General features: G+C 34.8%; 1 protein-coding gene across 4 annotated transcripts in view; it reads left to right on the top strand.

The window, feature by feature from the left end:
* The window catches only part of LOC122097571 (LIM domain containing preferred translocation partner in lipoma), a 674,686-nt gene that overhangs the window by 397,415 nt on the left and 256,331 nt on the right, over positions 1-20,940 (top strand). The window lies entirely within an intron of this gene.

Genomic DNA, 20,940 nt, shown 5'->3' with positions numbered 1-20,940 from the left:
AGACAAATGGACTTGCAGAGTGGATGCTGGGTAATGTAAAATGTGACAATCACCTCTAAATTTCCCCCTCATTCTAGATATATAACACAATATAGTGGACCATACATATTGTTGCTAGAAAAGTGGACTCTACTGAGGCCAGCTGCACAAAAGGGCATTTATAGTGATTGTTTGGTTCCATGTTGTTACTTCATACCCTCTGCAAACCCAACCTGCCAGATGCTGAATTATATCAGCATAATACATCTTTAATTAAATATTGTATTTGCAATACAATTAATAATGTGGTCTGTTTCCATAATTTTCTCAAGACATTACCATAATTTTTATATTATGGACTAATAAAAAGGCAATATGTTTTGAAACAGCCTTTCCTAAAGTGGTTAATATGCTTTCTGTCTGTTGAATCTTGAATTTAGATTAAGAGACTTGAGACTAGAATTATCTGAAGCAATGCATTCAGGACTTGAAATCTGTAAGATATCTAGTATTTGTTGGCTTTCTTTAAAATGAGATACTTTTCTTGGTTTTACAATGAGCTCAACCTTTAATTGATATTCACCTACCTTCATTATATTCTTGACCTTAAACTCCTTTTAGGAACTCAAAACAATGCAATGATGATTCCAAGTACACCATATTTTGACCTGTGGTGGTTTTTAATGAATAGAATGTCATGCTTCCAGTTCTGTGTCTTCTTTGATTCTGTTTTAATTTTTTACAACATGTTAACATGATAATTAAATTCTCCTGGCTGTCCACTGAGGAATGAATTTTAAATCACATTGTCCATGGAGAAGACAAACTTCAGTGTTTAGAATTCTAGTTATCTATCAAACTGACATCATCAATGGATATAAAATGCTGTATTCAACTATAATGGTGCATAAAAAAAATAACACCATGTATACTGACTTCTGGAAGACCCCTTGATAATGTCACCCCCTCCCCCAGCTAAATACATGTGCTTGGCACCCGAGCTGGATATGCCCTTACTCTTAATGAAACAGTCTTCTCTCCTCATAAATTGCTCTCCTTGCAATGCTTTCTTATTTTCAGCACTGTCTCTCACCTGCCCTTTTTTCACCCTACTATTTGTCCCTAAATTATATCAGATCAGTTACCAACTAAAATTAAAAGCAGATGTTAACCTTCACCGTATGTTCTAGTCTAATTTTATGGTATTGTTTCAGGTACTCTTCTTTATGTAGTATGGAGAGGTGTTTTACAGAACAAGTGTAGAGCCAATAAGTCTCGATTCTGATCACCATTATTAACTGTGACCTTAGTTAAGTTGCTGAAGCTAACTAAATCTTGGTTTATTTATAAAATGGGAACCAAAATAGACTCTTGATGCCTTGTATGTAAAGGATTTTGTGAAAGACTGACAAATGTCAATGTCTATTAGCACATTATTGAATATCTTATCTTATTAGATACTTCTTCATGTATGCCCTAACTTTTTAACTGTGCCCCTATTATGTATCTCTAAACATTATTAAATAGAAACAACATCCCCTTCTTTTCTGAAGCAGGCTGTATAGAGATATTTACTGCCTGCTAAATGAGAATAATATATCTGAAACCATCGTATATTTCTGTGTTAACATTCTCATCTGTATGCCCATGAGCTCTTTAGCTCAAGGCGAGCACTCTACCACTTGAGCTACAGTGTCACTTCTGGTTTTCTAGTGGTTCATTGGAGATAAGAGTCTCATGGATTTTCCTGACTGGGCTCTCTTTGAACTGTAATCCTCAGATCTCAGCCTCCTGAGTAGCTAGGATTACAGGCATGAGCCATCAGTGTCCGGCTTTTAGTGCTATCTGATAAATATAAATTAATGATTTTTTTTCCAAAGCGAAATCATCAAGTCACTGCAACTGTTCAGAACAAATGCCTAATAAGTATATGAAATAAAGTCATTATAGTTTGGGGCATTTGTTGTGAATGTGGAATATCCACAATGGAGATGATAAAACACATAACCAGAATGGGATTATCACTTTGAGTATTGTTTAGTAGCAAAATTATTCGGTCATGTGGACATCAATGGAGTGCTGCCCCACAAAATTGTTAGCCCTTTGTTGAGACATGAATTTCTACTGGAAATAAAGAAATCGTCTTTTTTTTTTTTTTTTTGGGTCCGGTCGTGGGGCCTGAACTCTGGGCCTGGGCGCTGTCTCTCAGCTCTTCAGCTCAAGGCGAGCGCTCTACCACTTGAGCCACAGCGCCACTGCCGGCTTTTTTCTTTTTGCTTATGTGGTGCTGAGGAATCGAACCCAGGGCCTCAGGCATGCAAGGCAAGCGCTCTACCACTGAGCCACCTTCCCAGCCCGAAATCGTCTTTTTAAGGACTCACTGACTACTAAATGTGAAGATACGGCTTTAGTTTCAGCATTGAATTATTCCATGATTTCTTGTCCTCATCTCTGTGCTGGCCTTCTGGTGTCATATCTTGTTTAACAGACACTGTTTTCATGTGTATTTTCTTGTTTCCACCCAATCAGCCCACTAATGGAACGCATTTGGTCCATACCCACTCAAATTAGGAAATATTATATAAAAAGTAAAAGATGCTAGGAAATGATCATTTACAGTTTATGCAAGTCTAAGCTCTATTGTTAATGCTCTAGGAAGCTTTTCCCTTCAGGGCCTTGTTATATCTTGCTTGGATCATTGCAGTAACTTCTCCACTGTCTTACCTTTGTGCCTCTACATAAATATATGGCTAAAGTTTAATGTTGCTATAATGTAATACAGTCTTCTACTGTAAAGTTAGTTTGCTGACAATGTCCTTATTACAGAGATAGGAAAAAAATGCTATGATGTTGATGATGATGAGAATGATGATGGTAATGATGATGATGGCAGAAAATATTCTGCATTTCAAAACACTTGCAAAAAAGCCTTTCGGAACTCAATATTACAAGGTTTGACATTGAGGTCTTTGACATAGGACTGATTCTTGAGGCAGACTGAAAAAATATTATCCGAAATACATGAGAAGTGAGAAGGTGGAGAATTGACTTTTTGTTAGAAGGGCACACCTTGCATTTGGGAGGGCATTATACCTCCTTAATCCTTATGAGTAGCAAAACTTTCTGGAGAAAGTAGAGCATAATTTGACAGGACAAAGCTCTCAGTATATTGCATTCTGGTCTTCATTTTAAAATTAAATGTGTATGATAAACAAGAGATTATTGCACTGGAGTGTTCATATGTGTTAAAGCAGATTGCCTACTTGGTTACCACACTAAAAACAGCTTTTTGGAAGAATTTTTAAAAGTGTGGATCTGTAATATAATATAAAATGAAAAATAAGATATAGAACTACATATGTATTAAGTTTATATTTAAATACCATGACCTCTGCCAACCATATACAAGAACAAATATACCCTACAGGATATACAGAATATACATACAAATACATAGGAATAGGTGTGAAATAAAGTTATTAAATTGAATAGTTATTGCTAATGTTTTGGATTTGTTCTTTTGACCTTGTTAATTTTCTTAATTTTTCCATATTTTCTTCAATTAATATTACCATTTTAATATACAAATGATCTTACATGATACCTTCCCTAGTCCTTTTATTCCTAAATAGGAAAAATAGTAATGGCATTATTAAATATCATGAAGTATCACAGAGTGAAAAGTAATGTTGAACTATTTTTTATGATACAGATCGTTGAATCGCTCTATTTTCTATCATTGTTGGATAATATTCACAGGTTTTATTTTGCTTTTTATTTTTGCTGCTGTGTAGTGGGATTTAACAATAAAATGAGTAATTTAAATGTAAATCTTCGATACTCAGCATCATTTGTGGTGTTTTTCCCCATTTCTTGCGTGATTTTCCCCCACACTACTTCTCAGCAAACAATATTGTAGCCGATGCTCCGTGTCCTATTCTGCTGTTTGTATCACAATTGTCTTAGAATCCAGTCTCAAACAGATATACATAGCTTTGAGTATAAAGAAAATCAGTTTTGTATATAGTGAATATAAACTTAATGGGAATCCTTGAATGTATCTGTTTATTCAGTCATTTATCTGTTGTTCAATGATTACTTTGTTTTGAGATAAAGTCTCCTTATATAGCCTAGGTTGGCTTTGTACTTGATAGCATTCTGTGTAATCCACCCAAGTGCTGGGATCTCAGGTGTATGTCATTTCATTGCATGTGACTTCAGTGATGTTTTAATGCGTACTTGTGCTTAGTCTTTGCTACCATATTCTAAAGCATATGTAAGGTAGATAAGAGGGCTCTTAGAACATCTATAACTTATGATAGTTTTTAAAAACTTGAATGTGAATATTCTAAATAATTTCACATTTATTTGAAATACATGGAAGAATAGGATGCAGGAGAGATATTTGAATTCATTTGTCTCTGTGAAATATAGAAGGAAAGGTTTTTAGCCTGGATCTTGAAGAATAAATGGCTAGTAAGGAGAGCACTGTGTTCTAAAAAGGGGTTGTCAGACTTGTGAGAAACTGAGAAGCTTCCTCTGGTTTCCTGCCTTTGACTCTGAGTGTACATGAATTCCCAAAGGCCAGGAATAACTTCCCACCATGTACATAGCAGGTGGTCAGTGAGTAGAAGATGACTGTATGAATGATACCAAATTTAAAAGGAGGTCTAATCATACATTTACAAATTCTAATAACATTAGAAATTCCAGTCATACATTTAGAACCAGCTAAACATCATGGGAAAAAACAATGTGCTGTCTGAAAGGAAGGACACAAAAACAAAATGTCTGTGTTTCTGGTGCCCACAGCTTTTATTCACAGTTTTGTTTTGCTTCCCTAATTTCTCTCCTTTTTTTTGTTTTTTGTTTTTGTGGTCAGTCTTGGGGCTTGAACTCTGGGCCTGGGTACTGTTCTTCAGCTCTTCAGCTCAGGCTAGCGCTCTACCACTTGAGCCACAGCACCACTTCTGGTTTTCTGGTGGTTTATTGGAAATGAGAGCCCTGCCTGGGCTGGCTTTTAACTGTGGTCCTCAGATCTGAGCCTCCTGAGTAGCTAAGATTACAGGCGTGAACCACCAGCACCCAGCTTTCTTGATGCCTTTAATCATGAGCAAGGTCCATAACATGTATACATCATTAGGTTAGTAAAAATAAAATTTGAAATAGTGCCAGAATGAGAATGCTTTAGTTTATATGCCATGCCAAACACCTGCAGGTATCAGGTTTTATCTGAGATCAGAGGCATCCCTTAAATGCCTTAAGCGACCCAGAATTTGGAATTAGTGCGATCAAATCCTTTCATATAATGAAGAGGAAATTGAGGCTCAGGAAAAATATAAGTGAATTTGTTTAGGTCTAGTCTTCTCAGGCCTCATTCCAATTTAAATTTGTCTCCCAAAGAATATATGTGCTGGTCATTTTTTATTGATTATTATTCTTTGAGGAAAGATTAAAAAATTGGTATGCTACCTTCATTCCACTGGAGGACTGAGTCTCCAGTGATTGAGCTTCCATTAGTATCCTGTCAGTGATGAGGATGTTCTCATGTGTGATGATCTGTACCCTGGCTGAGTTCCTATTCCCTTCTAATCTCATAGAACTACATGACTGTGCCATGGCTAAAACAATGTGGCACCCCCCCCCCCACCACCACTAGCCTTCCTTAGATTGACAATGACCACATAGCAAAGGAAAAAATATAAATTCTCTCCAGATATTAAGAGAAGTAAGCTAGGCCCAAAGAAACATAGGTCCCATGGTTTCCCTTATTTGCAATAACTAGTATATGCCTGAGACAAGCAGAAAAGGTCAGATAAATTGATTAGGTGAAATGAACCCCAAGATAAATACTCAAATGTTTTTTCTTTCTTATGATTGTCTCTAACATATTTATAAGATGATTTCTTTGTTGCTTTGTATGTCCTTCCCCCACGGTATAGCCCCTGCTTTCACTGTATTTGATGTTGGTTAAATTTGTGGAGGGGAAGGGAAAAAACAAATCGTTTAAGTAGGGATACAGGTGGATCCATTGCAACAATGAGATGTACAAGTCGTTATCTTGAAAAATGAACTTTACAACTTTGGCCGGGGAGTTGGGGTGAGGGTGGGAGGGGGTGGGAGATGGGAAGGGATAGGAAAGGGAAACAAAGGAGGAGGCAACAATGCTTGATAAGAAGTGTACTCATTACCTTATTACCTTGCCCATGTAATTGTAACCCTTCTGTACGGTATTTTCACAATTAAAAAAAATAAATAAATTCTCTCCAGACTCCAATTATAGAAAACATTTAATGCACTGAATGATCTAAAGTATCAAATAGGCTTTATCAAAAAGTTTTAAAAGACATAAAGTAACAGCAGGGAATTGGGAACCATTCAACAAGCACTGTTGATGCTTTGGGTCACTTTGCAAGGTAGACCTTGAACTCGGAGTCTGGGTGCTGCCCCTTACCTTTTTCATTCCAATCTGGAGTTCTGCTACTTGAGCCACAGCTCCACTTCTGTCTTTTAGGTAGTTAATTGGAGAAAAGAGTCTCATATCCTTTCTTGCTAGGCCTGGCTTCAAATCGCAATCCTCATATCTCAGCCTCCTTAGATGCTAGGATTACACTCAGAACCTCTACCACCCTGCTAAGAAGACTTTATATATTGCAAAATTCATCCCAATTACTCTTCATCCATGGGATTGTAAACCTAGCCATCTATTTACAATAGCTGCCCAGAAAACTAAGATGGGAGCTAATACATTAACTAGATGCTCAGAAGTGAACTGACAAAGGTAGATGAGATAAAACCGTGTTTCCAGATCCTTCCTTCCTCATCCTTTTCAGGCTATACTTACTATAAGAAATGCACTTGCCTCATGTGGTGAGTGCAGGATTTATCTGGGCATTTGCTGAACCTGCTTGCAATTTATCTTTATTTCTTCCGATAGACGTGGATTTGGCACAGGAAAGTGAATTCTTTCTGGAACAGCAGATGTGTCTGGTACACTCGTTTGCTGTAACCATTTGTGCTGTGGTTGAAAAAAAAATTTAAGAGTGCAGAATTGTTGAAGGGGGGGGGGGGCGGGCGGAGAGGGTTGAAAAAAAAAAAAGGAAAAACCCAGAACCATTTTAGTGATTATGCAAAGTTAGAATGTGAGTAATTTTGCTGCAGTTAGTCATTATCTGCTTTCATGGCTTGTTTTATAAGGATAAAGGGATGTGTACAGGTTTAGTGAATAGAGAGCTCTTATTTGTCCCTAATAGTCACTCGTTATGAAAACATTTTCTACCCTTCCTCCTACTCTGTGGCAAAAGTGCTCTCTCCTTAGAAATTACACCCTTCTGTGATTCAGCCCTTTTATTCATCCACAATAAGCAGACAAACAGCCTCCATTTCTGAGAACAAATATGTCAGAAGAAAAACTTTTCTCCCCTATACAGTATATAATGCAGTTGACATATATTCAAATACTAATAATATAGTGATCATTTTTAAATAGTGTTTTCTGAAAAGGAGAAAAAAATGGAACGAGATTCTTGTGGCTTTGTTATGAGTGTAATACACTCTAAATATGGTGTGCTTTCAGTGTTTGTTTTATATGAAATATTTAATAAGTTTTTGCACATTTTGCTCATGGAATTTTCTGAGGATAGTAACATACCACCTATGGATCTTTTGCTTTGCTTTCTGTCCTGCAAACTCCTTGACAAATATGTGAATGTTTGTTTCCACCAATGCAAATATAGCTACTTGCTCACACTCATGGCTGAATTTCATTACTGTTTGAGAAACTCCTTCATAAGACACAGCAACACAGTTTGTCACCATTAAACCTTGTTGGTGATTTTCATTCTTTAATTTCTGTTGTCTATCCACTGAGGTTCAAAAACAAAATGGCTTATGGCCTTTTTGTTAATTTACTAGAAATTCTAGTGCAATTGGAGAACCACTTTTAGCCTCGAAAATTGTGTTCTAAATAATTTGTGAACCTTGTTTTCTTGAATAAATGATAGAAAGTTATGTTTTTCACATTCCTTTTAGCTCTAATACCTCATGATTCTATAAAGAATAGTGCATGTTTTGTTTATACACAAATAATCTTGTTTTATTTCTTTGTTAAAAATCTTATTTCATTAGAAAGCCCAGAGATTGGGAGAAGATCTTTACTAGCTATACACCAGACAAGAGCCTCAGATCTAAAACATACTTAGAACTCAAAAAATTAAACCCCCCAAAAACAAATCCTCAAAGAAACAACAACCCCATTAATAACTGGGCTAAAGACTTGAAGAGAGACTTCTGTGAAGAAGAAATAAAATAGGTAGATAGGCACATGAAGAAATATTCAACCTCTTTGACAATAAAAGAAATGCAAATCAAAACAACATTTAGATTCCATCTCACCCAGTTAAAATAGACATTATCAAAAAAAATGAATAATAGATGCTGACTAGGATCTGACTAAAGGGAAAGCTACTACACTGTTGGTAGGAATGTAAATTTGTTCAACCACTCTGGAAAACAATATGGAGGTTCCTCAAAAGACTAGACATAGACTTTTCCTATGATCCAGCAATCCCACTCCTGAGTATTTACCCAAATGACTACAAACAAGGCCACATTAAAGCTACTAGTGCAGCTATGTTCATTGCAACATTATTTACCATAGCTAAGACATAGAATCAATCCAGATGCCCTTTATTAGATGAATGGATCAAGAAAATGTGGTATATATACACAATGGAATTCCTCAGCACCACATAAGCAAAAAAGAAAAAAAAAAACAGAGTGGCGCTGTGGCTCAAGTGGTAGAGTGCTAGCCTTGAGCTGAAGAGCTGAGGGACAGCACCTAGGCCCAGAGTTCAGACCCCACAACTGGCAAACAAACAAACATATATATATATATATATATATATATATATATATATATATATATATATATATATATATATATATATATATAAAATCTTGAATGCTAACATTTGAAAATAACAAAAAATGTCATGGATGATGTAGTATAATTTCCTTAACTATCTTCTCATTAAACAACATAATCTACAAATGTTTTAATAGCTCTTTATTTCAAGTTTGTCCACTCCAATAATTATTCCAACATCCATTGCTACAAGTTATAAACAAATTCACCTGTTGGCCAGAAGTTGGTGGCTCACAGCTGTAGGACTAGCTACTCAGGAGGTTGAGATCTGAGGATCATGGTTCAAAGACAGCACAAGATGGCAAATACATGAGACCCTTTTTGCCAGTTAACCACCAAAAAACTGGAAGTGGAGCTATGGCTCAAGAGGTAGAGTACTAGCCTTGAGCACAAAAATTCAGGGACATTCCCCAGGTGTTCAGGTCAAACTCCAAAACTCACACTAAAAATCAACAACAACAATAAAAACAAAAAAATCCAAGTACAACAAAATAAAAAAAATACACCCCTATTCATTTCTTACCTTTATTGGGTTTTATTACTTTTTGGATATTTGATTGCGTCCTCAGTCTTTATCACTAAACAGGGGCTGACTGGAGAAAAGTTCTGGATCCTGAAGGGGAAGATCATTGTGCATGGGACACACACACACACACACACACACACACACACACACACACACACACACACACACACACACAAGGTAGCTTTCACGAATTCCATATGATGACATGCTAGGCTCATAAACATGACAGGGAAGGACACTACTGTCTAATAGGGAGTAGACATGGAATGTTTTAAGATAGCATCTGAGTGTACCCACTTGACATGGTTTTATTTCAGAGAAACAGCTTGACATGCTGGCACTGGTGTCTTTGGTAGTCCAGGGAGCTGCTTGCCTTCACAGCATTTTATCCCTGTTCAGAAGTGTTGTGAGAATTAATTAAATCGAAAAGCTTCTAAGAAAAACACTGCTATGAGTGCCACATCAGACCATACTGCTTCTGCTATTTCTGCCTCAGAAGTTATTAAGAATAGCCCATCACTCGCTGTAGTATGTGTTTGCAGAGCACAGCACTGAGAAATGAACAAGTGCTGATGTGTTGCACAGAAGAAAGATATTTATGCCTGCCTCTCTCTGACAAGTCTGTGAGAACTCTGTGTGTGTGTGTGTGTGTGTGTGCGCGTGCGTGTTAAGTGCTGGTAGTGTTTCTATACTGACAGTGATGTTTTGAACTCAGTGCCACCAGTCAAAATCATGTGTTTTGACTTTGAGAGGTTTCAGCTTCTATTTTTTTGTTTACTGTGGGACATAGGAAAAAAATTAATGATTGTACATCTAATGCAAAATTAACCTTTGAAATATATTTTTAAATATTCTAACTTTTTGCTCTGTTCTTTCATCAATGCATATGTATATAAAATTGGAATAAATGATTTTTGCTGTTTGCATTTTAGAATAATATATCTTTCATGTACTTTATTTTAAATTTATGCTACTTTGCATATTTATATGTGAGAAGTTTGTGTTGCGTAGAATGTACAGTAGATATTTATATATTTTCATAATGTGATTTTTTCCTATATAGAAGAGAAATGTCATATGGACATATATCTATACAATATTGATTCCAATATGTGGTTTTGAAAGCAACCTTGGAAAAGCATATAAAACATCTCAGAATTACCCCTTTGAAGTAACTAATGTTATCAATTTGGGAATAAATCTTTCTAGACATAATATATTCATATGTTCATGTGAGCTAAAGATGGTGCATTTGTCTGTCTCTAAACTGCTCTCTTTCTGTCTTTAGGAAGTTGTCTCTTCTAAGCACTACATTATTGTAATTATGTTGTATAGTATTTTTATCTTTACAGCTAGTTTATTTCACATAGTGTACTGTCTTGCTTTCAGGTTAATCATTTGGCATCATGTCAGATCTCACTGCTTTTGAAAAGACACAGGGTATCCCCTTGTATCTACATATGCACAACAATGGGATCATCCACTCTTGACAATTACAGATAATGCTGCCATACACATATAAGCAGGCCAACTCCAGAAGTTGAATTCTTAGATCACTGGATCGTTGATAAGTTTTCAACCATTTTCTAGGAATAATTTTTAACCTCTTTTTATCATTTCACTGTGGGATTATAATGTAATTAACTTAAACAATGCCCATATATGAAGTGTTTAAATTTCTAATAATCATTCACTTAAAATTACATTACAATGGATATTTCTTGAAACTAATTACTTTATGCCATTTATGATCCTTTCCTTAGGCTAAACAAACTATTTTCCAAAGCTTCTTTAACATATCTCCAAATTATCCCATGGACAAACTGCCCAGAAATGATTTGTAGAACAAAATATTAATTTAGTGTCTGAATTTAAATTATATAATCATTGCCCTTTGAAAATAATTAGAGTATAGTCCCCTTCAAGAACTCCCAGACCCCAATTCCAGGTAATTTTCTCTGTTCTGTTTTATAAAAAGTACTTCTAAGGGAAGTAACGCTGTGGCTCAAGCGATAGAGCGCTCACCTTGAGCTGAAGAGCACAAAGACAGCACCCAATCCCAGAGTTCAAGTTCCATGATCGACCAAAAAAAAAAGTACTTCTAAGTATTTTGTGGTTCTGGACTGTTTTTATCTGAGAATTTTTTGATTTTCTTATTTAATTTTAGATTGTTTTCCTCTCTTCAGTAGTTGAGGCTTGCTTCTTTTGTATGGCCAATTTACAAAGTGCTTCTCTAAATATATAGTAATATGTTCTTATACTCCTGTACCTATTAGGTCATTTTCCAACTCATGGAGTCCTCTATCAAGTGGGTATTGTAAGTAGCCCAGATTGATAGAGAAGTGAGCTGTGGGTACAAAATCCTGAATTGTGGAATATAATTAGTAAGAGGCATAAGGAAAACAAAATTAAGCCATTCAGTTTTCAGAACCAGGAAAAAATGGTGAAATAAGTTTTTGTATTTGATCAAAAACAAATATGGTATTACAGTATAGCTGAAACAGATCATCTCTGTCTTTTCTTCATTTTACAAATTCAGAAACCAAGCTTTTCCATTAAGTGGCATTACTTTGTTGAGTACACATACCTAATAATGAAATCAAGCTAAGTAATGATTTTAATTAGGGATTATAGTCATTGTCAATATTACAAATTTATCCAGTCACTCTGCTTTTGAATGTATTCAGTATATGTGTTTTTGAACAGGGAAAGTATTAACAGAACAGAAAGCATATTCAAATCTGTGCCTCTACTTCTGATTACTCACTTTTTACCTCCACTAAATAGAAACTATATTATTTGAAGAAAAACAGTTACCTTATTTTAAAAGCAAAAGGAGCCAGAGGTACCAGAGGCTCCATACATGTACCTAGTTACTCAGGAAGCTTTGATTTGAGGATCATGTTTTGAAACCATCCTAGTTAGAAAACTCTGAGATTCTAAGCTCCAATTTACCAGCCAAAAGCTGGAAGTGGTGCTACCTGTGGCTCAAGTGGTAGTTTGCCATTCTTGAGTGGAAAAAACCTGAGAAAGCCCTGTACTTCATATAAACATTGAATGAATGAATAAATAAATAAAAATAAATTCATGAATGCAAAAAGAGAAAAATGTTGAATATCCTTCATTCTCCATATGAAGAGTCAGTCTAGAGAAGTCCTGTGACTTTTCTAATAGTCACAAACATAGATAATTTTTTAAGTGTCTTATTTCTTGTGATTGCATTAATTACCTTCTCTGGTGATGTTTCCATTTGCCACTGTCTATCAATTAGAACACAAGTGACAAGGTGCACTATATACACTATAATTAGCCTGCAAAAATTATTCCTTTGACCTCCTGTGTTTGCCAAAAATAAAATTATTGAACAAAGCCTGAAGCTCAAAAGAAGAATACTGACTCACATTCCATGGGTCAGCAATCAGATGGTGCAAGGTATAGCTTATACCTTTGGGCAGGATATAAACCCTTCAGTTCTATACTGTCACTATCATTCCATTGTTTGCTAGTTATTGACACTGTCGGTTATCTTATTTACTCAGCTGTTTTTTTTTCTAGGAGAGAAATGAATTCACATTTGTTCACACATTTCTTTTTACTATATCTCAAATTTAATTTGGAATAGCAAAGATGTATTGAGTATTGATTTTCAGATATTCTTCTGGAGACACATGTATATTTAAAAAGTATTGTAAAGGTGATGTACAGCGTGCATAATTTCTCTATGTACACTTATATAGAGTACATAAGTACATAAGTGATATACAGTTACACAAGCTAATGAGTACATTTCTTTTTGAACAGTGTTACCTCACCTCATTTTTCACCAGTTTCCCCTACTGAATCCCCTCCCCCAAGTTATAAAGGTCATTTCCAACATAGTGTCTAGTGGGTATCACTATTGTATTCCATGTCTATGATTACCCTTCCCTTCACCAAATCAGATAAACTTATATATAAGACAATGGGTACAGAAATAAAAAACAGTGAAAACAGGCAATATACCAAAGGAAAAAACTAAATAAAAGAAAGAAAAGAAATAAATGCAAACAGTACACTAATAAAACACTCTTGTTTATATATCTTGTAGTTAATTTTGATAAGCATCCTTTCACATAGCCATACACACATAGCTATTGAGCTATTGTGATCCTTTGCTAAGAATATCTTAGACATATTCTAGTTATTACAAATGAGGGAAATCATGTGGCCTCTGTTTCTTTTGGCTTGCTTCGCTTAATATAATTTTTTCCAAGTCTTTCCATTTCCTTATGAATGTGATAGTGTCATTCTGATAGAAGCACAGAATTGCATTTTGTGTGCCTGCATGCATGCGTGCGTGCATGCGTGCGTGCGTGTGTGTGTGTGTGTGTGTGTGTGTGTGGTCACATTTTCTTGATCCATTCATCTACAGAGGGGCATCTGGATTGATTCCATATCTTAGCTTCAATGAACATGGTTGTGTTGGTAGCTTTAGTGTGGCCTTGTTTGTAGTCGTATGGGTAAATGCCCAGGAGTGGGATTGCTGGGACATTGGGAAGCTCTATGTTTAGACTTTTGAGGAACCTCCATACTGTTTTCCAGAGTGGTTGAACAAATTTGCATTCCCACCAACAGTATAGTATCTTTCACTTTGGCCAAATCCCTACCAGCATCTGTTTTTTATTAGTTTTCTTGATAATGACAGTTCTAACTTGGGTGAGGTGGAATCTCAATGTGGTTTTGATTTGCATATCTTTTATAGTCATTGATGTTCACACATGTGTTCACACATCTCTTTTAAAATGAGGCAGTGAAGGATAGTCTGAAAAGGACTTCCTTATTTTTAAGAGAAAGTGTCACTATGTAGCCTGTGCTGGACTCAAACTTTTTCAGTCTTTTCAAATACTAGGTTTACAGGTGTGCTCCATCATATCAGGCTTGGAATGCTCTCTAGACCTATATAAACTACCTAAGCTTGAATCTGAACCTACCATTTTCCAGTTGGCAACCTGGGGAAGTTACTTAGTTTTTATGCCTCATAATATAGTTTCTGACTCAGAAGTAGTTTTAAGAATTATGTGTAGGAGGGTGTCGGTGGCTCACGCCTGTAATCCTAGCTACTCAGGAGGCTAAAATCTGAGGATCGCAGTTCAAAGCCAGCCCAGGCAGCAAAGTCCATGAGACTCTTATCCTCAATAAACCACCAGAAAACCGGAAGTGGTTCTGTGGCTCAAGTGGTAGAGTGCTCACCTTGAGCTGAAGAGCTGAGGGACAGCACCCAGGCCCAGAGTCCAAGCCCCATGACGACAGAAATAAAAAGAATTATGTGTAAAATATATTCAATGCAATGTGTTTACATAAAGTAAATATTATATAAATATTATTTTGTACATTCTTAGATATCATGTTTACTATCACACAGTTATCCAAGTAGCTGCAGGAAAAAAATAATATTTATCCAGTGTTAAAATAACTTGAAACAATTGTCATGGAAGTCAAATTGATACTGAAACACAATCTTTATATTCTAATTACTCAACCATTCCTCTTTAAATATTTTTTCTGTGTTTTTAATCTATGTAGAAATACTCTATATAGTATCAATTGTATTGCTACAAATGAGTGATTGCACATATTGCACACATAAAAATATTTACTTTTATCATTTTATAGACTAAAAGTTCTCAGTGTCATTGAACACTTGGAATCAATGTGTAATGTGCAGGTTGAAGTTTTATGCTTAAATGTCACCTTAATCTTTTGTCTACTTTCCCTTTCAGTTACCTTAGTGAATTTCCTCTCTAATTAATGTAATTTGGATTATCACATCAAATTTTTTGGAAAATAATGAACATTGCTATTGTTCTAAATGCAGTGACTCTAATTTTCCTTATTTTATTTTTATAACTCTAGAAGGAATTCAGTGCAAGAACATTTTTTTTAATTTTAAATTAAATAAGTAATTGGACTGAGTTTGTGGACTTTGGTGTCTTGCAATTACTTAGTATCTAATTCAGAAAGTATTTTGTTTCAGTACTTATGCTAAAAAAATTGTTCTGAAAAAGCATCAATCTCTTTCCTTTCTTGAGATTTATATTTAAAATATGTCCCTCACCTCTTAAGGTTTTGAGTAAGCATCATATACATGTTTATGGTTCTATTATATATAATATGGCAATTAAAATGAAAATTAGTACCTCAAGTGGTTGTTGAAAAGTTAATAGTGTTAATATATTCCAAAAGAGAAATCATTAAACTATTTAGAGGAAGGAAACTAATGGCATCACTTTAATTAAGCTTGCATTATATTTATCAGTTTCTTGATTGTCAAATCAATGAGGGAAATTAGGCAGTCCATATTTTACCTGGTTAGTTATTATCACCTATCAAGATAATGCATTTTTCTTGGGAGACAATCAGTTCCTCACTCATCAAATATTCCTTAGATACCTGTTATGTGCTGTGATATAGTTAAGCCATTAAGAAAGCATCTGTGAATAAAAAGGATCAATTCCAGTTCAGTTCATGTAAACTCACACAAAACTGACATGTACAGAAGAGAGAGATAAAAACATCCAGTGTCTGAGAAGTTGAGGTTGGTCTAGAAAACTGACACTCAGGTTGAGATTTAAGAGATTCCTAGGAATTAGCAAGCAGTTCTTAGGAATTAACTAGACAAGCAAGTTAAGAAGTTTGGAAGTTACATTGGTATAATCTTGATGATATAAAGAGATTGACAAGCAAACAAAACTCTACGAAAGTGACTTGATAATGGAGTAAATGAGGTAGATTAAATTTTCTATAGCTGGGTAGCTTATAGATCTGATACACCTGCTCAAAGGTTTTTAAGTAGGAGAGTAATGTGATAATATGCACATTGGAGGGAAACCACTCTATTGAAAACGGAAGTCATTGAATGGTACATTTATCTGAATTAGGAAAGGAAAGGGGAACAACAAAAAACAGCAACAAAGAACAAAGGGTGAACAAAACAACAGTGATTCTCACAAGACAAGATGTGGGAAATTAACTTTGGGGGAGGGGCATTGTGGTGGAGGGAAAGTGGAAGAAAAATGAGGGAGGGGGGTAACAATGTTTAACAAGAAATGTACTCACTACCTTACATATGTAACTGTAACCCCTCTAAACATCACCTTGACAATAAAATTAAATTTAAAAAAGGAGGGAGGGACACTGGAATCTATTTTGCATGCTGTTTAAGAATGCCTAGTGAAAAATGGTGATATTTTGGGAATTGCAACAATGAAAGTTGTAAAATCTAGATTCCTTTAGGTTAGGAAATCCCCTATTCAAAGTGAAAGATGAGCAGGATTGTGTGCTTGAATTTGAAGCACAATGGAGGATTACTACCAGTGTCCATAAATATATGGAACAGCTGTCAGAAAATGAAACAAAAGCAGATTTAGAGAATATATAGTTTTAATGTATTGAATCTGAGAAGCATATTGGACATCCAAGTTGATGCAAGAAATAGTTGAATATTTGGTGCTACAAGTCAATGTACACATAGGTTTGAGAGATATATACTGGTGATGATCTATAAAATATAAAGGGCTTTTCAATTTGTTGGTGTTGTATGAAGGGAGCAGATAGGGACAAATGAAAAATAGGTTGAACAGACTCATTATTCACCTCCTATTGGACAAAATGTTGGTTATTGTAATTAGAAGTAATCTGACATATAGCTTAGAATATTACTTTATTTCCCAAAATATAAAATTCAATTTTATATAGATATGTATTTTGACATTCCAGACTGATCTGTAGAATAAGTTGAGACTTCCTAGGGATATTTGAGTAACATTTCATTTCTAGTAATTCTCAACTAGAATGGAAACCAGGTAATAAGGTAGGGATGGTTGGAAATGAATAGGGACATTTTATTATTAGAAAGATTAAAGAACACTATTACATGAATGACTAGGGAGCAAAACAGCATTGTAAAATTCCTGAGGTCAATAGTTTCCTTGTGAGAGACACTAACAGACTTTTTTTGCTATGTGCATTCTTCTGGCTGGCTGATCATCAAAGTCCCTTCACAATTTGCCTACCAAGAAAGGTCACTGGTTCTATATGAGCTCTTTCTATTACACTTTTATAGCATTCTCTTCTTTATTCAGACAGCTGCTCTTTTTTATAATCTTGGGCCTAGACATTACATCTTCAGCTATGGTAGCCCTGGAGTACTGTTTCATCTGTATAGCTACTATACATCTCAATGAGGGACTATATACTTTAATGCTTGTATGAATCAACTCCCTGAGAAGATCTAATTTGACTTTGTCATGATTTTTTGTTGAGATGGTCTCTCACAGTAATATTTCCCACATATCATTTGTCTCAAATAGTTTCCTGGAGAATCTGTAATTCTACAGTTAGTTTCCTGTTGTTAGAAGAGTCTAGTGAATAGAGTTGTATCCTTCCTTCCTTCTCTCTCCACTCTTCTGTCCTTTAATTCTGCCCTTTGAACATGCAAACTTGCTACTTATTTTGTACTTCAAGCAACCTCTGTATTTCCAATTGGATGGACTTTTACCCTTCTACATGAATGTAGTGGCCATAGCACCCAATATAAACAAATGTGAATTTTTCTTATTATGCATCTTCTCTCTCTTTATTTATATGTGTATATACATACATACATACATACATACTTATGCTGAAAACATTACAAAAGAAATACCTATTTGACTTCACATTATATAATAGAGGGCATGGAAAAGTTCATTTACACCTACAGAAAAAAAATTGAAGTATAGTTTTCCTTCATCTATTATGCCGGTCATAGAAATTTCAGCAGAGTTGTAATAAAATGAAAAGAGAGGCTACACTTTCCCTTTTTTGATAACTCCAGTTCATTGAAAACTTAGATTTATATTTTGTAAACTTTGTTAAGTCTAATATAAATGGAGATAGAAACTGAGCAGCTGGGCTAATGACAGGACTTTCTTTCTTGATGATGAGTCTCTTCCTCTCCTTCACCCTTCCTCCTCCCCCTCTTCCTCTTCTAAAGTCTTTGAATGGAGACATCAGGACATCTAAGGAGCCATTGCTTCCATCTAGGAAATATTCCCCACTACAGCACTTTGTTGTGGTAAAAAGATTTTCCTCATCTCTATTGTGCATGTAATGGAATGAGTCTAAATATTTTATTTTGCATGGCATACTATTGTTTAAAAATAGTATGTTTTACTCTGCATGTGTTTTATATACTTTACCTTGTTATTGGTGAAGGGGAAATGAACAGGAATCATTTTAATGTATATTTTTTGTTCGTCACGGTTAAAGAAAGCGATGGAAAAACTTAGGTGGTCCATGTATTCAATTAATTGAACAAAAGATCCACATGTTGAATATTTTCTACTTAATTGGATTTTTTGGTATTTGTCCAAGCATATGTTTTGTATGTATCATGTTGGCTTTGTTATTGTAAGAATTCTTGAATTTTTATCATGATTTAATTTTCTCATTTTGAAAAATCAAGTGCATTTAAATTTTATGCTCATCTATAAATACATATATGTAATTTTCTGAATCTTGAATATCTCTAAATATCTTTTCATGTGATATATTTTTCCAACCAAAATTTTTCAAGCATCTCCAAAATGTAAAGCTATAGAGTTTGTGTCCTAGAATGAATAGTGTCTGTCATTCTATGGTGTTGGTTATAGTGCAGGAGAGGAACCAACAGACGTAAACATAGAATGTGTGTGGACAACACAAATGAGAATTGGCTGTGACCTTGAGCCAAGGACAAATGCACCTATTGTGTGTTTTCTCTCTCTGGGATCAAGCCCTCTATTTCTGTTGTGTCGTGTCAGGAGACCACTTGACATGCCTGTGTTGCTAGTCTTTTAGCAGAATGTTAAATATATATTATTGTTGATGATAGGTAATTTATTGAACAGCAGATCTGTAGAATTTATTCATCTTGCTGTACTAAAACTATATTAATGACTGACTTTCAATCATCTACCATCTAGACCATAGCAATTATCATCCCACTCTTTTAGTCTGTAAATTTAACCAGTTTTGACATTTCATGTAGTAGAATTGACACTGTCTTTCTCTGATTGGTTTATTTCACATAATTTATGTAGTCAAAGTGTAGCTATGCTGTAACCTATTATAGAACTTCCTTATGTTTGAATAATATTGCATTAGATCCATATAACTGTCTTTTCCACCTGTTAATGGACATGTAAGTTGTTTCCATATCATGGATGTTAAGATTAGCTCATCAGTGAACATATAAATATTAATCTTTTAATTTCCTGACTTAAAATATATTAGATGAAGACCATAGAGTGAGATTGCTGGATTATGTGGTAGTTCTATTTTTAATATTTTGAGAAACATTTCCACCAAAAGCAAGTAATACTTCTGATATCCTGGCTGATATGTGTCTTTTGTTTAGTTTTGCCTAATAATTGATATTGTGACAGTAAGGAGGTAATCTCTTACTGTAGTTTTGATTCACATTGCTCCATGATTAGCAACATTGCACAGTTTTTTTTAATACTGGATGGCTATGGCTCTTTATAAAAAGCTTTTGCATTTTTCTTTTTGTAAAATTGAATTGAAAGCATTCCTTATTTTTTTTTGAAGACTAACTCTTTCCTGGATAGATGACTGGCAAAAGATCTCTACTTACCATTTCACCCTGGCCTTCATTTCCTTTTTTGTGCACTGTTTTTTTTTTTTTATTTGACATCATTCAATTTGTTTATTTTTGATTTTGTGTCTGTATCTTGGATGTCATAGTTGTGAAACTTTAGTAAGACCAATGTCATAATTTTTTGTTCTTATTTCCATACCTTTCCAGTTAGGCTGTTAACCTTAATCATTGACATGTTTGAATCTTTAATGTATTTTATGATGAAGATGTAAGGTTGACACTGAACAGGCTTCTATATTCAGAAACCTGGATATCCAGGTTTCTCAACACTATTTGTGAAGAACTATACTGTCTGATGTGTATTCTTGGCAATCCTGTCAAAAAAACAAAAACAACCCTGAATAGTGTTTGTGTATATTTGGGACTCTATTGTGGTACATTTTTCTGTCTTAATGCCACATTATTTGTTTGCTATAACTTTATAGTGTATTTTGAAATCTACCATTTGAGTCCAACCAGTTCTAGTCTTCTTTCTCAAAATGGATTTGGCTCTTCATCTGAATCTTTATTTTTCTTTTTTCTAGAAAAATTATAGGGATATTGCTAGGTATGACTCTGTATCTGAAGATCACTTTGGGTTATATGGGTGTTTTAATAATAGTAAGCCTTCCAATCTGTGAAGCCTGATGTTACTTCATTTCCTTGTGTCTTTTATTAATTCTTTTGTTTGTAATGTACTTGTTTAACTTCCTTATTTATGCTTATTCGTGGATATCTGATTATTTTGGGTGCCATTGCAAACAGACCTGCTTCTTTAGTTTTTTTTTTCAAGTATTCAGTGTCAGTACATAGAGACATAAAATACTTTTATGTTAGCTTGTAAGGCCTCTG

The sequence above is a fragment of the Dipodomys spectabilis genome, unplaced genomic scaffold, assembly GCF_019054845.1.
Source record: "Dipodomys spectabilis isolate Male_0828 unplaced genomic scaffold, ASM1905484v1 ptg000017l, whole genome shotgun sequence".
NCBI lineage: Eukaryota > Metazoa > Chordata > Mammalia > Rodentia > Heteromyidae > Dipodomys > Dipodomys spectabilis.
The sequence above is the reverse complement of the archived record's forward strand: the minus strand, read 5'-3'. Positions and strand labels throughout refer to the sequence as shown.